At 44.0% G+C, this 20293-nt stretch overlaps 1 long non-coding RNA gene across 1 annotated transcript in view; it reads right to left on the bottom strand.

Annotated features, from left to right (window-relative positions):
* Nucleotides 1–12663: 12663 nt before the first annotated feature.
* The window catches only part of LOC311583381, an 80761-nt gene continuing 73131 nt past the window's right edge, over nt 12664–20293 (bottom strand). The window contains exons 3-4 of the long non-coding RNA XR_014774482.1: nt 19962–20030; nt 12664–13739 (exon numbers count right to left, since the gene is read on the bottom strand). This is a non-coding gene — a long non-coding RNA (uncharacterized lncRNA). The remainder of the gene's footprint in view (nt 13740–19961; nt 20031–20293) is intronic.

Raw genomic sequence — 20293 nt, 5'->3', positions numbered from 1 at the left:
AAGTTCTCCCTCGTCTGGTTGGGGGCACATGTGCTCTAAGGAACCTGAGGTGGGCAGGATGGAAACTCCCGATTACAAGCCAATTACATGTGCTACGTGGATGATATATAAAGGGGACAGAATGAATGTCTAAGAATAAGACAGGGGAGACCCAGGGGAAAGTCAGAGTGTGAGGACTCATATGCAAAGACTGTTAGTCCCTTCTCTTGTGGGCTGGGGACTCTATGTGAGAGGTCATGTCCCACAACCCTGCAGCTGGCTCTCCCAAGAGATAGCTATAAGCCGTTGTCATGGCTTCCTAAGAATGATTCAAATGGAGGCTAACTCAAGAAAATACATGTTAGCTACAAGAAAAATTAAAGGAGAAATGCCATTTTTAAAAAAGATCACATCCATTAAGCCACGTGACTACTCAAATGCTCCAGCACTTGTTTGCTAAACAGGAAGAGCTCACACAGACAGGGAAGAGACTCAGAACTATCACAAGTGAGAAACTACTTCCTGCTAAGTTTCTCCACAGGACCGAAGTATTCCTCTGCATGTCCCATTCCTTTTCTTTTCTGAGGTTAGGCCCTGGAGCAAGAGTTACAGGTGTTTGTGAGCCCTGCTATGTGAGTGCTGGGAACAGAATCCAGGTCTTTTGCATGAGTAGCAAGCCATCTCTCGAGGCCATAATATTCAAATTCTAGGAAAAAACAAGGTGGATGATAATTGAATTAAAGCCCCCTACCCCCTCTCTTCTTTAGGAAGCAGGTGGTAAGGATAGATTTTATTTTTCTTTCTAGATTAAGTTTTTCACTGTCCCCTTCAGCATGAGGCTAGACTCAGACTGCTGACTTCCGATTGTCTTTCCTCCCAAGAGAGATATTTAACTAAGCCATCCTCCATCCAATTTCCAGAGGATGCTGAACATGACGTCTTCACATTTGTTGGACAGTAACATCTCACCCTTCGATATTTAAAGAGGTTGAGGGTGGAAGTTGTATTGCAGGAACTTTTTTACCCCCATCCCCAACCCCCCGTGAAAAAAAATGTATGCTTTGACATTTAACTAAATTAACAAACAGTAATTGCACATAAACCCCACTTTGCTGAATTGCAATGAGCCATTTAACCCTATGGACCAATCCACCAGAGAGTTTGGAGGAGGAGAAGCGGTGTTGGCAGTTCTTAAACATTAAGACACTCAGTTGCCTACACCCAAGCTCTGCTGAGGTCAGAGAAAGCTATGTTGCAGAAAAAGAATGAGAGGCCAAATTAGCGATTTGGCAGCATTCTTCAAAAAGAAAAATGCCACCTCAGAACTTTCCAGTACACTTGGCTCAGTCTTCTGAGGCGTACCCCTGGATGTGTGTACCCAGGGCGAGGTTGCTCTCTGTACCTCCCACTTTTCTTGCATAGATGTAAAAATTAAGGCAGTTTTTTCCATCTTCAATTTTTTTGAGGGGGGGGGGAGTCGGGCAGGGACCCTCTCACTCTGTCTAATTGCTGATTTTCTCTTAGCCCAAGGCTATGACACTTTCTGTCACATTAGTTTCCTTGCCAGCTGTTCCTCATCTCAAAAACCATCTCTGCACACTGTCTTCTCCATGATGAGAAGAGATCAAAGGACCCACTTCTCCACTGAGGCCACAATTCCTGGGAGCAGGTGACCTATCAATATGATTTGATTTGTCTCATATTCTAGTGGGGCAAACCACTGTCCAGAGAGAGAGAGAGAGAGAGAGAGAGAGAGAGAGAACTTCCTCTGTTTTATTCATCACTCTGATTTCGGGGGTAGACTCCTTGCCAATCTATATTAAATGCTCAATAAAAGTTTGATCACCAAAGAGTGAGTAGTGAGGTAGGATGAACTTTGCCCCCACCCCATGAAACGTGTCTTCCCAAACATCATGGGTCCCAAAGAAATCACATCTGGCCGCCATTTGTCTACTTGGCCATGGATGCTGCACTAAAGTATGTGCTTGGTCCAGCAGTTACTTTTCTTTAGAGTGTGCACACCCCTCAGCACTGAAGCACAACTCAGACACAGAGGATCTGTAGTATGAGAGGCTTGTCTTTCAGACACATACGCTTTTTGATCCTAGTGTCTCACTGACGGTTTCTTCATGAATAATGTACCAAGAAAAGAATCCATGTTGTCACACACGGACTCTTGCTGTTCTGGTAGAACAATACTAGCCATCAGGGTTGGGAGAGTCCTAGTGGAACATACTTCTCTACAGCCACAATAGAATGCAGATATGTACTGTACAAAAACAAAGATATGGGAGACACAGAATAAAACTATATCTGGTAAACAAGGAAGAACTGAAACTAAAATGCAGTGCAGAGCATAGGCTACCATCTCATTTTATGCAGATAAATGATTTACCTAAATTTAGTGTAATAGTCACATAGTTATATATGCAAAATCCTTATATAAAATATTTTATATCCCTATATATTTTACATAGGGATTTCACACATATATAAACTATATACAAATTAAAATAATGCAATAGTAAAAACAATTCTGGGAGTCATGAACTCATCATTTTTTGCAACCACAATTACCTCTTAGGAACAAATCAAGCAGAATTTATTCTGAAGATAAACAGCTTTGGCCCTGACTATGGCTCACCTAACAACCTCTGTGTTAGAGTCCCGTTGCTGTGACAAAATGCAATAGAAAAAATTTAAAGATTTATTTGAGCTCACAGTTTTAGAGGCTTCGGGCCATCATCCACTTGCTTCATTACTATGGGCTTTAGAGGGGAGGGGCATTGGGGCAGCAGGAGTGTAGGGCAAAGGGCTGGTCACCTCGGGGCAGCCAGGAGGCAAGGAGAGGGAGACAAAGTCAGGGGAAGACATAGGACCCAAGAACCCACTCTCAATTACCTACTTCCTTTGCCCAGTCCCCATTTCCTCACCTTTCCAGCACTTTCCTGAACAGTACCACCAGCTAGATCCTAAGTGTTCCATTCATGACCCGGTGGAGGTATTTTCTATTCAAAATGCAACAGTGACTCAAATGGAAAAACACAGACTACCACCCACTCCAAGTAAAAAAGGAGATAAAGTTTTAACTAGCATAGAATGGCTTAATTAATATGCAACATAACTTATGCCTTGCTTGCAAAAAATACCTTGAGGATTTTTTTTCAGATGCCACTGTTCTATCAACACACACTGACCGTCTGCACATAGCCCAGAAGACAGCAGTCTCCAAACACCATGGTGTAAGGAGGAAGCAGCAGGGTCGGGAATGCACAGCAAAGGTTAAAGCAGAGGCTGTGGGGCTGGTTGATAGGGTACAGTGGTAAATCACGTTCCCCCTGTGACCCTGGCTCCACTCTCCACGACTGTGGAATAAAAGACAAAAATTATAGTCATTTGGTGGTAAGCATACCTTTAAGCATCGTGTGGGTCAGAGCAAGTTTGAAATCTGCACCTATAATCATTAGCAAAGATTTTCAGAATAATAATAATTTTTAAAAAAACAACATCAGTACACAACAAATACATATAAGATGTATGCAATCCTATAGCCAGAAGCTGATTCATTGCTTTAAATATTTTATACATATATAAATTTATTTTAAAGTGTGTTTAAATACTCTCTTTATATAAACTTTAAGTATAATGTGTATACAGTGCCATCTGTATACAGGTATATGGGTGTTTGGTGTTTTCATTTATGTTCAACAGGAGAACCACTAAAATGCCAGAGAAGAGAGAGTAGAGGGACGAACACACAGAGTGTGGTAACTTAGAAAACTGGGGAGACAGCTCATTGGTGAGGCATTTGCATCCCAAGCATGGAACCTAAGTTGGACCCCCAGAACTTACACTTAACAAAAGACAGGCAGATCTGGGTCCTGGGGTCCTCCTCAAACTAAGGCACCAGCCAAGGAGAAATAGGCAGTAAACTTTGAACCCCTACCAAGACCTAGCCGACAAACATGATGTTCTCCACCGTTGAGTGGAGAGTGAGATCTGACTCTCACATGAACTCTGGTGCCCCTTTTCTGACCACGTCCCCTGGATGGGGAGGCCTGGTGGCACTCAGAGGAAGGATAGCAAGTTACCAAGAAGAGACTCGATAATCTTAGAGCATATATAGGGGGTGGAAGTCTCCCTTAATCACAGACATAGGGGAGGGGAGAAGGGGGGAAGTGGGAGGGAGGGAAGAATGGGAGGAAACAGGAGAAGGGCTAACAATCAAGATGTAATATGAATAAATTAATAAAAAATAAAATAAATAAAAAAAAGACCCGTGCTCATGAATGCTCTCAATCCTAGCACCAAGGAGGCAGAGACAGACAGATTTCTGGGATCACTTGGTGAGTTCCAAGACAGAAAGAGACTCTGTCTCAAACATAAAAGTGGACAGTACCTGAGGAACAACAGCCAAAGGTGACCTCTGGCTTCCAAATGCAAATGCATACACCTCTCTGTCTCTGTCTCTGTCTCTGTCTCTGTCTCTCTGTCTCTGTCTGTCTGTCTGTCTGTCTGTCTGTCTGTCTGTCTGTCTCTCTCTCTCTCTCTCTCTCTCTCTCTCTCTCTCTCTCTCACACACACACACACACACACACACACACACACACACACACACACACACACAAAACCCCATCAGCATGTCTAAGACTCGGACTGTGTACCTGGACAGAAAATGACGTCTACAAATTCCCTCTATCCCCCTTTTCCCCCAAATGAAATGAAGAATACAGAAAAGAAACACATAGTTGTGTATATGCAAAGGATTAGGAGGAGATTTTTAATCAGAACATTGTACCAAATTATAATAATGAGTTTGAAAAATCACAGAAAAATGTTCAGAAACATTTTCCAAAAGGCTATTAAAATCGATCCACCTGTCTAGATCAATAACTATTTATTTCCAAAAGGTGAAGGGAAAAATGTCACAGATAATCACTTAAACAAGATGTCTCTGGATCCAGGGGATTAATAGGCAGGTAATTTCAAAGATTAACTAATTTTCACAATAGATAACCTTTCCTCCAACATATACAACGGAAAAATAATCCCTCAATTTATTTCACAAAGTGACTATGGCTATGTGACTGAGTTTCAAGATTCTGAGATACAAGCTACATTTCACTCTCATTTAGGCATATAGATGAAAACACTAAATAATATACTATTCACTTGAAATCCAGCAATAGATTTAAATTGAAAACTCACCAAGGAGAGAGCCGTGGCATCACGAGAGTTCCATTTAGAAGCAGAGAGTCAATTAATAGATTGATTCTCTTTAATCTGTCAAAGAAGAAAAAATATTTCCCATCTCCAGGAAGCCAAATTTTTATTTAATAAAAATCAGCATCAAATGCCAATAGCATTTTACCTAACTGCTCTCTTAAAACCATAAATAACACTCATCTCCAATGGGTAAAATAGAGTCGCTCAAAACCCAGGTTGACCATCTGGTGGCTGTGAGCTGCCTGGTGTGGGTGCTAGGAACTGGACTCAGTGCCTCTGCAAGAGCAGCAAGCAGGCACTCTTGGCCACTGAGCTTTCTCTCCACCCCTGTAAAACCATGTTAACAAAGTGAAAGTATATAAAGAAGTAAAAAGAGGGAGGGAAGCAGAGAGAGTGTGAGGGGGAGAAAGGAGACTAATTGATAATGTAAAAAGTTTTTTACTACAGATTACCATTTCATTTTACCACTGAAATGCTTGAGCACTGGCAAAGCAGTTTCTGGTGTGAACTCTCCAGATGACAGATGAAACGTTGGAGAGTCTAGGAAGTGACTCCCTCCAGGGAAATAACACGTGGTACTGACCGAGTATCTGGTTCCAGTACAGGCACAGTACTCACATCTTCCTTTCTAATCTTTAAAATATTCCACAGTTCCAGCATTCAGGAGGCAGAGGCAGGCAGATCGCTGTGAGTTCGAGGCCAGCCTGATCTACAAAGCAGGCCCAGGACAGCCAAGTCTACACAGAGAAATCCTGTTCCGAAAAAACAAAACAAACAAACAAAAACAAAACAAAATAAAAAAAACACTCCACAGTCTACCAAGACTGGGAAATGAGCTCATCTCTTACCTGAAGCACTAAAGACCAAAACTGTTTCAGTTTTGGTGGGAATTTCCCAGTGTATAGAGTGCTCCCACATCCATGCTGAGATACTGTGAGAACCAGAGATAAGTCTAAGTAAGACATTTGGGGAGGATTTCATTACACCTTATAACCTCACCAGAACATGATCTTATTCAATATCTTTAGTAAGCCTGGGTGTCACCATGACCTGTCACATGGCATCAGGTGAGGAACTGTCTGTTGTGGACAGGTGAGTGATCAAAGGTTCCCAATTTAGGACCTGTAAGTTTTAGATGTTTACTCTAAACTTGCCTGAGGTCACTCTGCTATCAACAGACAGGACCCAACTCTTAACTGCTAGGTCACACTCATCTCAAAACAGATGGCTCCAGGGACAGGCCACTAAGTTGGTGAACACTGGAGGTTCTGCTGCTAAAGGGGGGCTCAAGTCAAATGTGTTAGGCAGAGCTGGGGACAAGGCTCAATCAGGAAACTGTTTGTAGGTGTAAGAGCCTGGGTTTGATCCCAGCACCTAAACAGCCAGGCATGATGGCACTCACTGGTAAACCCAGAGCTGGTGTGACAGAAACAGGGGAATACAGCAGACCTGACCTGCTCAGCAAGCTCCAAGCTCAGTGAGAGACCCTGTCTTGAAAAAAAGTAAGGGATGGAGATGGCTCAGTAGGTTAAAGATGCTCACTACACAAGCATGTGGACCTGAGTCTGAATCCTCTCCACCCGTGTAAGAATCCGAGACTTGCTGCAAGTGCCTGTAACTGCAGCACTGTGGGGGAGACAGGACAATTGCCAGAGCTTGCTAGGCTCTCAGCCCAGCTCCAGGTCCAGAGAGAGAGGCCCTGTCTCTAGGAAAAAAGGCAGAGTGATAGAGCAGGAGACATACCATCATCCTTTAACATCTGGATACACACACGTATGTGCTCATATAGCGCAGACACATACAAGACATGTATATCCCATGTGTGCATGCAAACACACACAAAACAAAAACCAAGGTTGACGGCACCTAAGGAATAGCACCTGATGTTGACCTCAGGCCTCCACACAAATATGATCGCACATGCACATATGCTACCATATGCAAGTGTACCTGAACACAAACACAGATGTGCACACGCACACTCACAGAAAAAATCAAGCATATCTTAGTTTTAGTTCATCAATTCTGACCCTCACTTGGGTAAACCCAAATAATGTGCTGATACCATCCCATGCTGCCTTTTTCTCATCTACACCATAGAGATGATATCTCTTGCTACAGAGTCATCAAGAAGACCAAAAAAAAGAATTGTTGAAGGAGGCACTTGGTCCAGCACTTGGCACATAGTAGGTGCTCAGTGAGTTTTAGTTTCCTCCTTCTGTGGAAATAGCTGGGGTGAGCCTTCAGCGGAGAGCTCACTGTGGCCAATTTCAGCTATTCATATTCCCCCAGCTGTGGTAAAATTATAGATTTGAAAAGTCTCTTTGCAGATCAATCTCTCTAAGTCTATTGAGTTATAGAGAATCAACCCATAGGGTGAAGCAAGAGGGAAGAAAGCAGGCTGTCGGTGGGAGCTGTTTTTAATTGGCCACAAGGAAAAATTGTTGAGATTCAGTCAATGTCCATCACCAAGGTCTGTCCTTTCATCAAGGCTGCCGTGGCCGAACAGTCTCTACCCACCTGTGCTGGTGGGAGCAAGTGAGTCCTGGACTACAGGGAGGCTGATCTCACAGGTTGTTTAAAACACAGATGGTTTTTAACTTATTATTTTCCCAGAGATCTGGAAAAATGTTGGGTGCATTTTGGAAAGCCCAGAAAATGTTTGTGGCTTTTTAATAAGACCATCTTTCTTTGTTTGTTTGTGGCTCCCATGCTCTCAAACACAAATCAAGTGAAATAGTTACGATATGAGCCAAGTACCCAGGAGCTTATTAAAAATAAGTCCAAAGTGGAGTGCTGGCAAATGCCTAAGTGAGGACATGGGTGACATTTAAGAATCCCAGAGTGAGACGAAGAAGGAATGGGATACATGGAGCCCTTTGGGGTGAGCAAGGACTAGAAACCTGAGTAGCTGAGAATGAGCTTAGAGAGATAGGAAAAGGAAGGGAGGGGCCTGGGAGAGGTGAACCAAAGGACAAAGGACAAAGGACAAAGGGCAAAGGGCAAGAGACAGAGAGGATTGGGTGTATGGAAAACACGATTAAGGGCCAGGTGTCCACAAGTCCACCTTTAACACACACACACACACACACACGTGCACACACGTGCACACTGGAAGGAGGGAAGGAAGAGGAGGAAGAGAGAGTGGGGAGGAGGAGATGAAGACGGAGAGGGAGAGAGATAGAGATATTTCTGTCAGGGGTTCTAGCTAAGTGTGTCTAGTTTAGATCAGCTTTATTGCAAGCTCTGTCCCTTGTTCTCTGGTCAATTGTACAATATGCATTTGTGTGTGTCCCCATATCAGTTTCTATTAATCTTCATTGTCAACATTACAGGAATAGTTCTGCGTGAATTCTCTCAGAGAGAAAACAGGTGCCTACCCATCTATTTGCCTGCCTCCCCGACTATCTGCTATGTGTTTGTGTGGGCTAGTACTGATTGACAACGTGACAAAAAATTTACAATCACCTAGGAGGCAAACCTCTAGGTGTGCCTAGGAGGAACTTAACGGACTGTGTTAATAGAGGTGGGAAGCCCCTGCCTAATCACTGGTGGCAGCAATCTATGACCTGGGAGAATGCAACCTGGACACCAGCACTCACCTCTCTGCCTTCACACTATGTGCGTGATGTGACCAAGGCCTCATGTTCCCACCGTCATGACTTCCCTGAATTCATGGTCCCAAATAAATTCTTCAAGTTGCCATCCTCAGGTGTGTTGTCATAGCAACAAGAGAGATGACTAATACAGTTTTCAGTCTGGCAGGTCCCTGACAGGTTTCAGCTTTGAGTGCTTGGTGCCTTTGGACCTTTATGGGATAAATCACAGCTAGCAGAAGTAGGCCATTAGGCACAGCTCACAGTCACTCTGGATCTAGCCTAACCCTCGCTTCTGTACTCCACCATGATGCAAGGAGCCTGCACCACGGCTCTTGCCACTGGGAACTCTGCCATGGCTTCTCCACTATAAGTAACTCCATCAAGCAAATCTCTGAGATGAAAATAAGTCCTTCCTCCCTCAAGGTGGTCCTGTCAGGGATTTTGGTCACCGCAGCACAAAAACAGCTTAATGCATTGTCTCTCTGTTAATGTTCAACCCCTTGTGGGCTCATCAGAGAAACAGGAGTAAAACATAGCGGCAACGAAATACAGACCCTGCGATCTGCTTAGCAAAGGGTTTTTCTTTCCCAAATGCAGCAGGCCACTACTTTTGGGTAGACTAACAGACTTATCCCCAAATGTAGATGATTCTGCCACACAGTTGCTTTACAACTGTTGGTTATCTTCCTAACCTCTCTGAGCCTTGATATCCTCAACTGTAAAGTATAAACCACAGATGTACATAGATTCTAAGGATCACATTGGATCCTGCCTGTGGAAACACTCAGCATGTCCCTTGGGTCACTCTGGGACTGTGTATAGGTTGGTGTGATAGTGGCAAAGATAACACAAGCATTGTCACAGTCGAGGTTGTTAAAGGTGTTCCTGGCCAGGTCTGGTGAATGAAGGCACCTTGACCCAAGTGAGGTTACTAGGAAGCTTTGAGTCCCAGGTACACAGCGAGAAAAGTTGAACTTGCAACAATGACAACGGAGAGAAGCTGGTGACCCTCTGCTGAGTAGGTGGCTTAGTCGAGCTGGATCAGCAGAAAGACAGTCAGTCACTCAACACCAAGACCTACAAATGCCCCTGTCTTCTCACAGGACTGCAGATTCCAGTAAGAAACGCCCAGAGGTGCAAATCTCGGGAGAATCAGGGGCCTTCCAGAAATACCCCTGAAGGAGCTGACTCTCAGGAGGCTGTCGTGGCACCTGGCCATGAGTGGCGATTGGGAGCAGAAGGCAGAAGCAAGTAAGACCAGTAGGAGACCTCGGGTGAAATCCTTTAAAGTTCACAAATTTAATTTTGTCCTGATTTTGCTCCAGGCCGAGGGGTCAAGACGTTTCTTATTTTATCCAAATCAGCTCAGAAACCTCTAGAGAGAGGACAAGGGTGCTGCTGTAATCTTTCCAAAGCCCTCAGCTAAATCAATGTCCCTGCTCTGCCCTGAGACCCCTAAAATGTCAGTGGAAGTTAGAACCTTATATAGCCTAAAAGAAGAGCATCATCATTTCCACTTTCAGTGATAAACCCGTGGAGGGGAAGAGCCAGTGCTGTGTGGTCTGCATGCTGGAAGGGATGGCCTCTCTTCCGCTGCTTTGTGGGCGAGGCATGGTGCTCAAATCTTCTTCTACTGTCATTTTGATGGGTCCCTTCTCATCAAGGTCGCTTCAAGGATGTGTACCCATCACAATGGTTGCTAGCTCTGACTGACAAGTTTTTATTGGTGGTCCCAGCCAGCTCTTCTCGCTCAGTGCTTTGGCAAACCTTGTGAGCCAGTGAGGAAGATAAGCAAGGGCTCTGAAGCTCTCAGAAGGCTTCTCTGCGACAAGCTTGTGGCAGAGTCTCTTAATTTGTCATCAATACTCAAACAATTTCTCCTCACTGTGCTGCTGCTCACAACTGGTAAGGAAGTCTAAACAAGGGACCCCATTGGCCCCAAGGTTTAAAAAATATAAAATTAAAGTTTCCTATTGGCCTGGAGAGACAGCCCATGGTTGGGAATACCTACTGCACTTTCAGATTGGCACCAGTTGGGTCCCCAGCACTTACATGGTCACTTATAACTGCCTGCAACTCCACTTTTAAGAGATCTTTCTGATGCCTTCTTCCGGCCCCCATGGGCACCAGGCAGTTACACCATGCTATACATAAAATATAATAAAGTTTTATTCTCAAAATATTAAAAATGTCTGAATGTGTGTGTGTGTGTGTGTGTGTGTGTGTGTGTGTGTGTGTGTGTGTGTGTGTGTGTCAACAGAGGGCATTGGATTGCCTGAAGGTAGAGCTACAGGTAGTTGTAAGTTACTTGGCATGGGTGCTGGGAACCAAACTCTGGTCCTCTGGAAAAGTTCTCAACTGCCGAGCCACCAACCCATAGTCTTTTATAAAGGATTTATATTAAACTAAAGTTTTCTAATCCTAAGCAATTGTGGGTTCCAGCCTTGGCTTCTTACTCGTGGGTAAAATCTGATTGACTTCATTCTAAATATTTCGATGTTAAATTAATGACATACTATTTTTAGACAGTGAAACATGAGGACTCGTGTCTCTAAATGGAAACCTGTTGCAGTAACAATTCATGTGTGTGTGTGTGTGTGTGTGTGTGTGTGTGTGTATGCATGTGTGTAAAATTATCCAAAAGTTTGAATTAGAACTTAATTTCCCCCCTCAGACTCTACACCAAAGCTTCTCAACATGTCTTATTGCATACTCTATTTGTGCCTCGATTTCTGTATTTTGGAAGGATAATCCATAACACCTCCAATGTCCTTGTGAAAGCTCTAAGTGGCACTTCTCACGTCCCCTGGGGAGCTGTCCACTTTGGCTGGCCTCCCCATTGCCTTCCAAACACAACTTAATGTACCCACCAAATCCAGATTCCTTCCTTCCCGCACCTTTCTTCCAGTGCAACTGCTACTGTGGCTCCATGCTGATCACAGCACCCAGAGAGGCTGGCACTCTCCAGAGTACACTCTGACCTGTGAGTCACCCCATTCCTTGTTTATACCAAAAGGGCTTTCTCTATCGCAGACGCTCCATCAGCAATGGGCGGCAATGCCAAAGCACCAAAGTGCAGCCTTGGGACATTCATTAACCTTAACCGCCTCGTTAGAGATTATTTCACATCTGGCTCCATCATCTACCAATTAATCATGTCCAAAGGATAGCAAGTGTGGGAAGGCTACTCACAAGTGATGGATGAGAACCATGCTTGGGTGCTTTTAGAACCAAGCCGTGTGGAGGAGGCAGCCGGGCAGGCTGGGCATCACTGTCCTGTGATGAATCTGGCTATCTTTGTTTGTTTTCAGGAACATATTCCAAGGTGTCCATCAGTATCCCCACACCTCACATGGATATTCAAGGAGCTCATGTAAAATGGCTTGGTATTTGCATAAAACCTATGCACATCCCCCTTATATTTTAACCATCTACAATTACCTATCATTCCTAATATGCTATGTAAATCACTGTCACATCAAGGACCAGAAAGCAAGCCTGTACACGTTCAGCATTGATAATTCATTTTCCTCAATAATCTCATCTCAATACCCAGACTGCATCTGTGGACACAGAAGCCACGGACACTGTGATGTTTAGTGTTGACTGCCAACTTGACAGCATCTCCAGTCGCTTAAAGCCAGGACTATGAGGGAGTTTCTGAACTGGATTAACTGAGGTGAGAAGATCCATCCAAACTGTGGAGTGACATCATCCCATGGGCTGGATAAAAAGGAAAAAGTCCACTGATCACCAGCACTCATCTCTCTCTCTCTGCTTCCTGACCATGGAGGTAATAGAACTGGCTAGCTCAAGCTCCCGACAACATGCCTTCATTCCCACAATGGGCTGTGCCTTCTAACGGTGAGCCAAAAATAAGCCCCGTGTCTTTTTTACATTGGTCTTTGTCAAGTGTTTTTCACATTTACACAGAGCTAATACAGATCAACAGGTCAAATCTATAAAGAAAATGAGCCATGTCAGGCAGCTCTGCCAGTGTCCAGCTACGCAGCCTTGAGTACCTGTCATACCTGTGCAGAATGCAATACACATGGCCATAAAGATGACATCCGGATTCTCACAACCTCGATTCCTGGTGTGTGGCCTTGGTGGCACAGGCTGGCTTTAGAACGGATGACAAGTCTGAATGCCTCTCTGTCCCACAGCCAGACTATCACTCTTTGTTGGTCTGAATGCTATCATTGGTGCCTTGGTCAGTTTGTTAGCTGTGAGAAGTCACCTGACCTGAATCCTCTCCTGTTGCTTCTCTGTCTCTGAGACAAGAGAAGCAAAGTCAGTGGCTCAACCCAACACAGGATGAGTAGTTTAAAGCTAAGTACATTAGAGCTCCTTAAGGTTAAAGTTCAAACTGGTTCTTTCTGGACAAACTTCAGTGCCTGCCAGGATGGGATCTGGTAGAGGCAATAGGGAAGGACCCATTCTTGCCTTTTACTAGCTCCTAAAAAGCATGTTATTTCTTATCATTAACTTCTATTTATGTTTTCAGAATGAATTCTTCCAATCTCTCTTTTACACTCCCATCTCCTTCTCCAACCCTAAAGAGGATGCTGTGAGCCTATGGGGACCAGCCACAAATCTATGACGTGGTCCTCAGCTCAGAGACCTTGGCTCTGTCGTGTTGTCAAGTCCCTTTTGCCATGTCAGGTAGATAACATAATAAATCGCATGGCCTGGGGTTGGAGAACTGACATCTCTTAGGAAGAAATTACTCAAACTCTTTCTCTCTTTTCTTAGGTTAGATAAAAGTCCTGGTAATCACCAAGGAGAAAAAAAGGACCATATCCATTGGTAATTCATATCTATGAGCCATCATAAGGACATGGAAGCAGATGGAAGAAGCTGAAGTCCATGGAAACTGTCGTTGTGAGCAAGGCTGGCTTAATCAGATGAAAGCAGTCTGTATCCAGTCTCCACCTGTGAAGTGAGAATTAAGAAATGTTACCAATCAGAAAGATGTGAGGTGGAGACTAGCGAATATTCACAAAACATCTGGTACAAGGTGGAGACTGTCAGGAAGATACCAGGAATTCTAACCCAGTGTCATGTCTTCCTTGCAGTTGCCATACTGTGGAGGCAAGAAGAAAGGGCTCCCTGGTAAGAGCTCTGGAGTAAGTGCCACAGTGTCTTCTGTACAGGGGGACAACATCTCTAATTAGCTCTCACGGAAGACTTTCCAGACTTCTTCTGTCAGCCCTAATGACACTCCTTTTGAGTTTCAAAGAAATAAGTGAGGTGCATGGCAGCATTGACTCCACAAGGCGTTTAATCTCTTCGTCTTCCCCCAATCTTCTTCTTTCTGGATGTGTTAATTCTCTGTGCTAGGGGGAGACCCAGAGACAGAGAGGTCAAGTCCAAAGTCAAGTGTTGAGAAAAGATCAGTCCTACTTTTCCTTCCGACGCAGCGCTGTGGCTTCTCCAATATGCTTTGTGTTTTTCTTGTGGGCTGTGCTCATGCACTGCATCCGTGAAAAGCAAGGAAAAGGAGTTGAGCGGAAATCCACAATAAGGGAATCCAATTTCAAAATGACTGTGTGAAACAACGTATCATAAATGAAATGGCTAGTCATCATTTTGTGTGTGCACATACTCATGTGGTGGTGCGTGCTCATGTAGAAGATGCATGAATATACAGGTCTGCATGGATCATGCATGTGAGAGGCAGAGGACAGCCATGGCAGGTATTGCTTCTCCTCCTACATGGTGCATAGTCTTCTTGTCTCTCACAGAATGTCTACTGACTGGGGACCCAGCAATTAAGGAAGCACACTCCGGGGATCCTCCTGTGTCTGCCCTTCTGGCAATGGAATTACAAGTGTGTGGCACGCAGTCTGACATCTTTTATGTGGGTTTGGGGAGTTGGACTTAGTCCCTTAAACTTAGTCTTTACTGTCTGAGCCATCTCCCTAGACCCTAATGATTATTTTTATTATTGACAATTTATACTAAGTATTGTCATGGCACTATACATGCGACAGAACTGATCTGAGTTTTAAACCCATCCTGATATTTCCCAGCAATATTTGGCTCAGTCTCTGGATCCCTCTGAACATCAACACCAGCTTCTGCTCAGGACCCACATTTCCATAATTTGAGATAACTGTGTGTGTGAAGGTGAAGGCAAGTGTCTTGTATCCGATTGGTTAGGGCTATTCTGTATTCACTGAAATGAACCAAGGGATACTTGATTGCATCAACCCTTTCTAGAACCTTCCCAACTAAGTGGGGACAATGATAGAGGCTGACAAGTCTGGGCAAGGTGAGCCTGTGTTTCCTCCCACGTATCTTACCCATATCTCCTAGAGCCACTTATGTAGGAAGATAAGTGCTTAGATGTTAAGAAACCCTTCTTTTCTCTGGGACTTTTCACCTCAGCTGAGCAGCGAGAGTTACAGTGGGGGAGGTGCACTGTAAATCTAGTGACAGCCTCCTGAAGCTGATTGGAGACACTATCAAACCTAATTAAAGTGGTTTCCTTTCTTGACTTGGCTCCAGGTACTCATTTATTGCTGGGGCTAGAAACTAATTTGTACAAGGATTTGGGAGCTTTTATACTGGGAGGGCTGTTTTGTGTGATTAAGTTAAAAACATTTAGTTTAATACTAAAGAAGTACTTTGGGGAAAAAAAGGAACTGCATTCCATATTCAAGAAATAAATATGCTTCTAAGTTAAAAAAAAAAGGAATGGAAATGCATTTAAAAAGTATTTCTGAAACTGAGCACCACTCTCAGGCACTGAGCACAGACTTAGGGATACTTGGAATCATTCCTTCATCCATAAGCTCAGTTCTGTCCTACATAAACTGGGTGGTTTTCCCCCGTTGCCTTCTTAATTTTTCTTTCTTTATTTCATTTTTTTTTTGTTTTTCAAGACAGGGTTTCTCTGTGTAGCCTTGGCCATTCTGGACTCTGTAGACCAGGCTGGCCTCAAATTCACAGAGATCTGCCTGCCTCTGCCTCCCAAAGTGCTGGAATTACAGGTGTGCACTACCACGCTCTGCTAATTTTTAGTTCTTTCTAACCCCGTGCTGACCTCTTTCTGTGTTGGTGACTATGTAAGAAATAGATGTGATGCTATAAATCGCCAGCCATGTGGATGTCACCTGGTACGTGGCATACCTTCAATGTCCACCATTCAAACAATCACCATTACCTTGGACATTAGCCCCACTGATGCCAACAGTCTAGAGATCCTCTCTTCAGGTGATGGAAGTTAGAACAGGCACCTCACTGGAAACTGGAGGATAATGAATTTCAGGATCCATGTATAACAATAGATTTGTCTGAGTTTCTACAGACACTGTGATGGATGGACTTGGTTAACTCCAATGTCATAAGAAAGGAAGGCAAGCGTTGGCTCACAGAAACAGCTGAGAGATGAAGGGTTTATTTCCACTGTTTCAGTTGTTTTAGACATCTGTGCACAGTCAGAACCTCGTGGCAGTGGAAGCACATGGAAGAAGAGAATTGATCATCTCACAGGAGAAGGAAACAGTGGAGGAGGGTGCAGGAAGAAACCAGGGACAAGATATTCCAAGCAGCAGTCCTCACCAATGATTTATCCCTCCAGAAAAGTCCTAAGATTTTTCCAGAGCCTGAGAGATGAATGTCAGCACACAAGGAACAAGCATTCAGTGCATGACGGTTGGTGCATTTTATATTCCAGCCATAAAAATGTATTCCTAATATTATTCACAAATACCTGGTGCTTTCTCCTCCAGTCTGGTAGCAGCCCACCAATCACCATGTGGGGGAAACTCTCTGACTCCACAGATCCTAAGCTCCCTTGGGTAAGTCTCTTAGGACCTCCATTGCTATCCTCCTGAGCTCTTTCTCACACTTGCATGCTCCCAGGATTATCTGATTGTTACGTGCCTCCATCACAACACTGTATACTTGGATGATCTTGCTTATTATATCCCCAGTCCTCAGACTATATAGACACTCAATTAATTGCTGGATATGTGAGGAAATTAATGAGTGAGTGAGTGAGCCAGTGGGTAGATGGGTGGAGGGATGGATGGATGGATGGATGGACCAAAAAGACCAACTCTAACAAGTCTTGGTAAAGCTGGGAAAATATCAGAATACCCCCATATTGTTTGTGGAATTACAAAGTGTTGTAGCCTGTATGGGAAAAATATTGGAAAGTCCATCAAAATATTAAATATACGGTCACTATGTGACCCAGTTCTTCTTCTTCTTCTTCTTCTTCTTCTTCTTCTTCTTCTTCTTCTTCTTCTTCTTCTTCTTCTTTGTGTGTGTGTGTGTGTGTGTGTGTGTGTGTGTGTGTAAGACCCAGTTCTTCTATTCCTGAATAAATGCTCAAGAGAATTGAGACACTCTCTTCACAAAAACTTTCTTTTGAATGTTCATAGAAACATTAGTCATAATTAGTGAACAACAATAAACATAAAGCCATACATATTAATTCCACCAATAAATGTGTAAACAAAACACGTTCTATACACACACTGCCATTCTATTTCACAAAGGAAAAGTGACCCACACCACAACATGGTTAATCTTATGCTAACATTTTACACAGTCCAAGAAGCCAGTTACAAAAGCCCCAGGTTGTAAGATTCCTTGTATCTAAAACATCCAAAATAGCCAATCCCAAGAGACAGGAGATGAGTAGTGACCCAGGGCAGATGAAAGAGACAGTGCGGAGTCACTAAGAGATAAAGCATTTCTCTCTGAGTGAGAAAGAAGCACTGGGAATAGGTGTTGGGCATGGTTTTACAACATGTGAAAGTCTTGAAAAGCAAACCACACTGAATCATGTGCTATAAATGTGGTACATTTGCACTATGGAATACTACTCAGCTATTAAAAACAAGGAATTTCCAAAATTTGTGGACAAATGGATTGAACTAGAAATGACCATAATGAGTGAGTTAACCCAGAAGCAGAAAGATTCAAATAGTATATACTCACTTATATCTGAGCACTAGCCCAAGGCATGAAAATCTTTACTTATCAGGAAAGTGGGTCAGAGGGAAGAACATCCTATTGGGACTCTAGGTGAGAGAAGCATGGGAAAATGGGGAAACAGAAGGATCCAGAGGGCCCTAGAAACCTACAAGAAGAACATTATGATAGGCAGATCTGGGCCCAAGGGTTCTGCTCAAACTATGGCACCAGCCAAGGACTATAAGTGCAGTAAACGTTGAACCCCAACCCAGATCTAGCCAATGGATAGGACATTCTCCACAGTTGAGTGGAGAGTGGGGACTGACTTTCACACAAACTCTAGTGCCCCATATTTGACCACATCCCCTGGATGGGGAGACCTGGTGGGACTCAGAGGAAGGATAGCAGGCTACCAAGAAGAGACTTGCTACCCTATGAGCATATACAGGGGTGGGGAGGTCCCCTTCAGTCATAGTCATAGGGGAGGGGAGTAAGGGGAAAGCAGGAGGGAGGCAGGAATGGGAGGATACAATGGATGGGATAACTATTGAGATGTAATATGAATGAATTAATAAAAAAATAAAAGTTTAAAAAAAAAGAAGACAGAGTGTGTAGAGATTGTGGGAATGAGGAGTAAGGGTCGGGTATGAGCAAGGCACATTGGATGCATGAATAAAGTTGTTAAAGAGTAAACATGCTCCTTCTTTCAAGTTTGCTTTAAAGAAATGGTCAGTTCTGCGCCATTCAAGTAACAGCGTGATAAATCAGTTGTTCCATAAAAGAACAAACGGATAATGTGCTAGGGCTTGTCTACCCAACAAGCAGACACTGCCACTCACCAGGCTTCCTTTATCAAGAAATGGGGCCTCTTTAGGGTCCGCACAAACCCTTTGGTCATTCACTCTAGTCTTCCTTTTTGGGGTCCAAGATGCGTTCTACCAATTCTTGTCACACACATATGCTGTGGCAGTTGGGCTTTGAATACGTTAGTAACGAACTGTTTGGGCTTCTGTCCCCAGAAATAATAATATTGCATCTTCAGCAAAGTCTGCTGCACAGCTTGTCAAGCTGCTCCACATACAGCTGCTGGTGGCATATACACTCTAAATGGATGGACTCAGGCAGTGTCCTAGCGCATCCTTGATTGCCTCTTGTCTGGGCCAAGAAGCACAAAGCTTCATTCGTTTTGCACACACATACAGAATAAGTCCAACACAAACATTGCCCCACAGCTCTACCCATTCCCTACGAGCCAACCCAACTGCTCTGTAGTCCTAGAAACTTGTAGGCAAAGGATACATGAACCTTACCAGAAAGGGGTTGATTTTGGGACCCATTTAGTTTAACTAGGTCCATCTGCATGACCTTCAGGTTGGGGCTAACTCCAGACCTAGTTAAGGTCACCAGATCCCATTTTGAATTCTTTGAATTCCTCCTCAGGCAAACCACAGGCTGTGGGAGAATAGGATGCCCATCCATCAGCGCTCTACCACCTGTAAATCTTCCTTTTTCCAGTTGATGACCAATTATCCTCAGGTAACCTAGATGTCTAGGATTGGGTTTTTGAGGTCCACGTCTTGATAGTTGCTGAGAGCACTGTGTCTAGGTAGTTATTTTGTGTCTCTTTAGCATCAGTTAGTCCACTAAGTGAGACCCATCTTGTGTTTGAAGACAATAAAAGCAGAGGCAGGTAGCTACCTTCCTGTGTAATCTCTCTTTTTGCGTAGGTCCTATATTTGGAGGAGGTGTAAGCAGATTTCTGCCCAAACATGTTCTTGTTGTTTGCCCCATATGTTCAGATCCCTCGACTCAAGAGGCCAGAGAACAATGACGTGAGCTAGAATTTAGGCACCACAGTCTGGCACTCGGGACTCCATAGTGCTAACGTCGCATTAGAGCCTGTCTTTCCAACAATCCCACCACCTGTGAAGTTGGGAATTGGGTGTCAGAGGAAATGGGGCGGAGATATTTCATTTGCAGTGAAAATTCTGCATCATCTCCAAACCAATGGGTGCGACGCGCTTTCAGGAGGAACAGATGGGTGCCTGCAAGCGCGGGGCTTTGGATACTCAGGGGAGGAGGGTGTTTCAGCCAAGCCTCCTGGGGAAGTCCATCTGGCCCAGACCACGATAATACACCCCAGGAGGAAATGAGACGAGGCCTGAAGATGCCTGCAGTTCTGGGAGTCGGGGGGGGGGGGGGGGGGGGGAGGGGGATACTTACGTAAGGTACAAAGGTTTTCATTGGCTGGGAGTTTGTTTGGCTCTTGATGGTGACCAATAGGCTCGCTCTCTGGGAAAGAAAGAAAGAAAGAAAGAAAGAAAGAAAGAAAGAAAGAAAGAAAGAAAGAAAGAAAGAAAGAAAGAAAGAAAGAAAGAAAGGAAGGAAGGAAGAAAGAAGGAGAAAGAACACGCATCTCTGCCCAGGGAAGCAATTATGAATCTGATCCATCTTCTTGGTGGTTGAGGACCATGTTTGTATCCCCCCAGGTAGCCCAGCCAGGCTTCTGCATAACGGAAACTTGACGGTTCTAGTTTCTTTGAGCTTGGGGTATA

Source organism: Acomys minous (genome assembly GCF_964271855.1).
Source record: "Acomys minous genome assembly, chromosome: 14".
Taxonomy (NCBI): Eukaryota; Metazoa; Chordata; class Mammalia; order Rodentia; family Muridae; genus Acomys; species Acomys minous.
This window is presented reverse-complemented; position numbering and strand designations above follow the sequence as displayed.